This window comes from Epinephelus moara, chromosome 22, assembly GCF_006386435.1.
Source record: "Epinephelus moara isolate mb chromosome 22, YSFRI_EMoa_1.0, whole genome shotgun sequence".
Taxonomy (NCBI): Eukaryota; Metazoa; Chordata; class Actinopteri; order Perciformes; family Serranidae; genus Epinephelus; species Epinephelus moara.
Window position 1 is genome coordinate 39,027,485 of NC_065527.1, and position 7,362 is coordinate 39,034,846.

Below are 7,362 nucleotides of genomic sequence, written 5' to 3' on the forward strand. Positions count from 1 at the left end.
TTCTTCTTCACTTCCTAACATTCATGTCCTATTACTGCATATCACTAATTCGGCTTTACTGCATGTCACTAACTCAGCTCCTTCTCCGGAGCCTTTGTGCTCCACTGTCTCGCAGGTTTCCTTGTATCCCAGCTACTCCTGGATGGTGTGTGGTGGTTGTGCTGCTGCCGTGTTCCTGCCTGATGCCTCCTATTACTGCTATAATTATTAATCATACTTCTACTGTTATTGTACACACGACATCTGTTGCACGTCTGTCCATCCTGGTAGAGGAATCCCTCCTCAGTTGCTCTTCCTGAGGTTTCTATTATTTGTTGTTTGTTTATGTTTTGATATAGCTTGCTGTTGTTAAAGATGTTCCTCAATCAGTCAATAAGTCAGTCGTTTTTTCCATGGAGGCCTGCCAGAAAAAAGTTTTCTTCACAAATTTAGTAACATAACATCATTTACAAACAGTCATTTTTGTAGTAAGTATTTCTTTATATTTAAGTAAAATTGTGACATATATAACAACAATGAACCTAACCAATCATAAAATAAATATATACACACATACACATACTGAAACCCATTTAATCCCAAAGGTCACAATAGTGACCGCAAAATAAAAAAAAACATTAAATAAAAAGTTTGTTATAAGGCTCTACAAACGTTACCAAATGATGCATCAATGCATTTCCAGCAGATATTGAAAACATAAATGGTCTATGAAATATGTGCAGTGTCACATGTTTAGTGTAAACTGTCACATGACCAGAGCTGTTTACTTCCTGGTTGTACAATGAGACCAGGATGGCTGCATCAAAGCTCCCAAACAAAAGGTTAGTAAAGTTTGTTAACATAAAGATAGGACAGAGATTTTGGGATGCATTATCTTTAAGGTGTCTGGTATTGATATGTGTATTTGTAATTACTCAACTTTGTTCAGTAGGGTCAGGGTTGAAACGGTGTTGGTAATGATGTCATATAAGGAGCAGGAAAGTCAGAAAGAGGGGTGGTGGATGGGTCCACCAAACCCCTGACTTTCAACCAGGTGCCGAGTGTTTCCTTCCCAAATGCCAAACCAAGATATTTTTTACTAAACCTAAACACGTGCTTTTGTTGCCTAAATGCAATCATGTGCTTTTGTAGATGCCATGGTATTGGTCCTGGAACATCAACAGCAGAGACAGAAGGATACCTAGCATGTCATATGTGAATGTAAAAGGCCACTGACAGAGCAGCGATATATGTATGTATAAGATTTTGGTAAGTAAATAGTCACTGTAGAAAATGATAAGAGCATTCTATTGGCGATGCTGTGGAATGGCAAGTGACAGAGTTTTAAATGTTTTAATGACTGAGCTGGGATATATCAAAATTTTGATGACTGCATCCGTCCATCCATTAATTTTTATCTGCTTATCTGGGACCGGGTCTCAGGGGCAGCAGGCCAAGCAAAGCGCCCCAGTTGTCCCTCTCCCCAGCAACACCTTTCAGCTCCTCCTGGGGGACCCCAAGGTGTTAACAGGCCAGATGAGATATGTAATCCCTCCAGTGTGTTCTGGATCTGCCCCGGTGCCTCTTACCAGTGGGACGTGCCAGAAACACCTCCAGCTGGAGGCGCCCAGGAGGAAGGCTTTTCAGAGAATCGACACCTTAGCGTGGTGGAGGGGTTTGCGTATCCCTGTGAACCTTGGAGATGTGTTGTCCGGGACTAATAGCCCTTGGTAGGGTCTCCCAAGGCAAAGTGGTTGCAGGGGAGGGGCCAGACTAACAGCGATTCAAGAGGACCTTGATGAAAAGGACAGTTTGGACTTTGAGCATCTCGCTTGGTATGGGGACACCGGGGGGGCCCCCCTGGAGCCAGAACTGGGGAGGGAGCTCGCCAGCGAGCGTCTGGTGGCCGGGCCTTGTGCCATGGGGCCTGGTCGGTCTCAGCCCACCACCCACAGGGACATTTTGCATTTTGTGCTGGGTGGCAGGCAGGTGTCGTGTACTGCAAAGGAGATTATGATAATTCCGTCAATAAATTGTAAATACAACACATCATCCCAGTGGTCATAATTGATGCCGACCATAAAACACTTTTTCACCTACTGTTCCATGAAAGTAAAAAAATAAAAAAATAAAAAACAAGATTATTTCAAAAGGTTATCAGTGACTAAGGATTTTTATAGTTTATGTCTGGAAAAAAATGGGGATGAAACAGGTTTATGTCAAATCTGAATCTGATGTAGAGGATTACTGCTGTCCACATCTGTCTGATTTACTTGGATTGTGGCTCCCTCTAGTGTTCATGAATACACATTACAAACAGAAAGTGATTCAGATACTGAACTGTCTTTGTTCCTTCCTGAAAAAAAAGTTTTTTTTTTTCATTTATTTATTTTTAATCATTACAGTTGTATCCTCAGATTTTCTTCTGAGCACCTCCAGGACCTCTGATTGACGCCAGCACAAAAACCATCATGAAAGGATAAAAATCTGAACGACAGCTCCAGAGATGACTGAGTGAACTACGTCAGCTGAAACAGTTTGTTTGAAACAACTGAAAACTTCAGAAAAACTAAGAAACCGACTCTGAGGTGACATTGTTGTCTGTCCAAAGATGCTGTTATTAAAGGACGGTGAAATGTAAGCAAATAAATTAACTGAAGTAGGGGAAAATGGGGTTGGTTGTTACATTCATTAGATGGGACAGCAAGGGAGAGACCTGCACACCAGTGTAACTGGGTTGGACTGCCACAAAAAAGGTTCACGGGCTGATATCAGACCAGTTGCATTGGTGTGCTGGTATCTCCTTTGCCATCCTGTCTTGGGTGTCTATTGTACTGTCGCACCCAAGTTAAACTTTTCTGTTGCCCTAAGTAGGAGCAGTTTTACAGCAGCCCTAAGAGCAGCAGCCCTAAGACCATGGTACATGCCACTGAAACTGCTCACCAAAATATGCCCCTCAATACAACAGTCACAACATGACTCCTGAAATAATGCTATGGTATTATACTCAAATAAAAAACATGATTGTATTATTTTGTCGGCAAACCATTTAGATGCCGGCTTATATTGCCAGCCAATATAATAATATATAATGCAGTCTGAGAGCATAGTTCCTAATAAGCAATCACATGATATTAAGTTAACTAATATTTTACCTAAGGCTCCGATTATCATACCAGGGAACCCTAATAAACCCCAACCTAAATCCAAGGTTGGAACATACAATAGCTTTCATGTTTGGACTGGGATATAGGAGTAATGCAACAGACAGCAAAATTCACTAACACTTTATAGAATAAAGCTGTGTACCAAGAAGGCTATTATTACAACTACATGAGAGAGACATTTATGTCAACTGCCAGTGCCTGGTGTTCATGTGTCTTGTTACAGGCTGGTGATTAATAATAATAATTCTTGTAATGTAATCCCAAGGAATATGCAAATAACTCAAGCTTATGTACCACCAATGACATGCCCTTCTGCAGACATTTTTCTGTACCTTCTACCAATTGCCCTGCACTGGCCTCTCCTTCTGAAGCATCAGCAGGACTGGTATCAACACCACCTCCACCTTTACATAGCAAACACAGAATTATAGTTTTTTTGCATACACTATAGTTTATACTTTATACAGTATAACAATGAATTTCTTACTTGATTTTCCCTTGTATTCATATAGGATAGTGAAATGATTATATCCCATTTGTTGCACAAATAAATCATCTCAAAAGTAGTGAAAATGTGGCTAGTAGGTCAGTGATTTTCAAATCTCAATCCTTATTTTAACTTCAAAACTTTGAAATTTCAAGGCCCAATCTTCGGTGTTAATTTGACTCTCTCTGAGAATGTACAAATGGAGCCTTAGCAAATGTACTATAGGGTCCATTTATCAATCATTTATCTGACCTCAAGGACCATCTTACACAGACACATGCGACGCAAGTTGACACACCCCCTCCTCACCATGCTGGCTGTGTTTACAACGTAGGTTTGTTGGGGTAGGTGTAATTCGAAACAAACCAATTACGTCTTGTCTTTTGACAACTGACAAGTGGCTCAACCTCACACACCTCATTCCTCTCCTCGCATCACTGCCTGTGTTTGCACAGTGCAGTAGGGTGTACATTATGCATGGAGGCAAAAATCCTGTTGCTCGCCGAAAGGGCAACCGGAGTACATCTGTCAGAAGAATGGATGAACGGAGACGTCAGCAGCAAGTCACAGAATAACCTACGGAAAAAGATATACAAGCATCAAGACAGTTTGGCCAACAAAAGAGCAGCTGAAATTTCGGAGATGAGGGGAAAAGATGTGCTCCCAAACAAAGTACTTGCAGTAAATTCACATTTAATGCAGGAAACAACTACATCTCAAAATACTGGGGTGACGCATCAGTATTATTATAGACGAGAGCACAGTTCATGGGCTGGCGTACCTGATAATTTACATGTAGGGGCACATTGATAAGTCCATCCTCAGCAAGGTCAGATGTTTATTGCCCTGCCCCCGAACTGACCCTGGTCAGGAGAGATGCAGACTTCCTGACACCAAGAGGAGATCATGTGAGATGGTTCTAATGACTTTGAAGTCATTAACTTATAAAGGGGGTCCCCTTTTCCACCCTGAGGCAACGCCTTGATTAACAGCTCTGCTTTGAAAAACAATGCACCCTTTGATGACCGCAAATGCTTCTGAAATTGAAATGTATGTTGGAAGTGAGATTATTCTTTTTGTTCCTCTTTGTTGGCCGTTTGCCATGTCCTGACTTGTACACATACATAATCATGTTTTATCTGAATGATGCTTTGCTTTAACCCTGTTAAAACAAAAGATTGATAAGTTGCAGAATTCAATTTTAGTTTCAACTCTCTAACATGTAGCCATACTGCCATCTTGTGGCGGAGATAAGAAGAGTTACCGCAAGGAAGTCAACTTCATATATTTTGAATGAAGATATAATTAGGGATTATTAATCAACTTGTTGCATGAACACGTGCTCCTTCATTTTGTTTTTCATTATATATTGTCACTGAGTTAATCTAGAGTGTGTGTATTTGACATAGGCTAGCTGATACCACGGCATAATAAGTGTATTCTGATTTAACGTTAATCTGTATGTTTAATTGGATGTTGAGAATCAATGTTGACCATAGGGGGAAGAGTATGCGTCCCTCGCGCGTAACATATCAAAGTATACGACCTCGTATCATGAAAGCATTAAAGTTTCCTCTAAATATAACCCAGGGTGATATGTGTTTTAGGACTAGACGATGAGTTTCTAGGAAAAAAATCTCATCTCTATATCAACAGATGGAGCAGCGGTACACTGAGGTAGAGTCGGCGGACTCATCACTAAGCTCAAAGAAGACCTCACCAAAGTACAGTCTATACACTGTCTAGCACACTGACTTGAGTTAGTTGTTAAAGACTCGCTTAAGCAAGTAGCTGGGTGTAACCAATTTGAGTTTTTTAACTCAAAACGGTATGCCATTTGTCACCAGTCATCAAAAAATGCCTGCCTGCTCCAGGAAGCAGCTACAATTTTAAACATGCAAATCCTGAAAATAGGCCAAATCTGCTGGGTAGCTAGTAGGCCTAGTTTTAACACTGAAAGCGGTTTGGAAAGATTATCCCACATTGACACGCCAGTTCAGGACAAGGATGGGAGACACATCTCGCTGTAGCACAGAGAGGCAGAAATTCAGGGGACTGCACAAACTCCTCATAAGCACGGGATTTTTAGCTGATTTGGCTTGTATGAAGGATGTTTTACAAGAACTTGAAAGCCTCTCGCTAAAACTGCAGCGCAAAGAAACATCTTAAGTAGATGCAAGCTGCTACATTCACCAGGCCGTTGACATCTTGACATCAGTGAAAACCAGCGGAGGAAAATCTACACAAAAAATGGAACAGCGCATGACAGTTGGCCTTTTCAAAGATGTTGAGCTCTAAGAGAGGAGGCCGAACATCAACCGTCTCCAGTTTTTTTTTTTTTTTAAGATATTTTTTTGGGCATTTTTTGCCTTTAATGGACAGGACAGAGAGAGGGAGCTGCAAGCCACAAACGCTGTTTTAATTTTGCTGTTGTTAAAAACAAGTTAGCTAAATAATGCTCAGGTTTTTGTGAAAGTGATAGGCTGTTCTTGAAGGGGTGTGACTGAGAAGCAGAAAGATGTTATCTGTATCCCCCTGCTTTCTGGATTTTGTTTTTGTTTGCTCTTATTGGGCTGTTAAATGTCTTCATTGATTCTTATGTTGTTATTTTGCCTCTATGAAATGTTACGAACAGTATTAACTGCCTGTCATGGTAATTGCATAATGTTTTTCACAGCAACTCTACAATTTACTGCGCTGCTGCGGCCTTATATGTATGTACATGCATGTGACCTGATAAGTGGTTGTGCGCACCGGAAAATAGGGCCCCCCCTGAAAGCCACTGTGTAATTTGAACCCTGCCTAAGACTTTACATTTATTAGATCTCACTCCCTAGAGGTCACTGTTAAAGAAATGTAGGTACTGAAGTTTTCAGAATTAGGTCACTTTATTGTTATCTTGCTTGAGGACATTGGGACTTTTTTATTGTCTCATTTGAGGACATTGGGACATTATCATTATCTTGTTTGAGGACATTGGGACTTTATTATCATCTTGTTTGAGGACACTGGGACTTTTTTATTGTCTCATTTGAGGACTTTGGGACTTTATTATCATTTTTTTCGAGCACACTGGGACTTTATTTTCACACATGAGGACATTGGGGGTTTACTATCATCTAGTTTAAGAACATTGGGGCTAATTATTGATGATGAGTGAACCTGAAGAAGCCACAGGCAAAACGCGTTGTTCACTCTCAATAAATTCAGTAAAGTCTATTCAGTGTGCGATTGTCTATTTTTGATATGTCAATTATTGTCTTGTTTAAAGGGAAATTTCGGTTTATTTCAACCTGTCTCCTATCGTCCTAAATTTGTTTCAAGTGACTAGTGACATAAAAATAATAGTTAGCATGTTAGCCTAGATACAGCCGTAGCGTCAGACCTGTTAAAACGTAAGTCAACAGGCATACTTCAAGTGCAAAGTTAGTCCACTAAACAAGCTTTTTTTCCACAAAGACCGCCTCATATCGTTAGGATAAATGTCAGAGAACATATAGAAAACGACATGTAAACGTGTTGTCTTACCTTATCGGTGTGCTGCCATGTTTGTTTACCATTTAGCTCTGCTTTCCAAAGTGCGGCCAAAATATATCTTGCGAGCTCTAGATAAAGCCCAGGTGGATACTACTCCAGGTGGAGGTGTCTCGTCCTCAGTCACATCCAGACCTTGAAAATAAGGCTGCAACCAGTCCCATTCCTTGCAACAGAGGCATTCCTCTTCTGTGG

The 7,362-nt window shown here is 40.7% G+C and overlaps 1 long non-coding RNA gene across 1 annotated transcript; it reads left to right on the forward strand.

The window, feature by feature from the left end:
* The first annotated feature begins 356 nt into the window (after nt 1–356).
* On the forward strand, nt 357–1,934 carry LOC126383545 (uncharacterized). Its single transcript, XR_007569175.1, has 3 exons — nt 357–821; nt 1,132–1,231; nt 1,423–1,934. It is a non-coding gene; the product is annotated as an uncharacterized LOC126383545 (long non-coding RNA).
* The last annotated feature ends 5,428 nt before the right edge of the window (nt 1,935–7,362 follow it).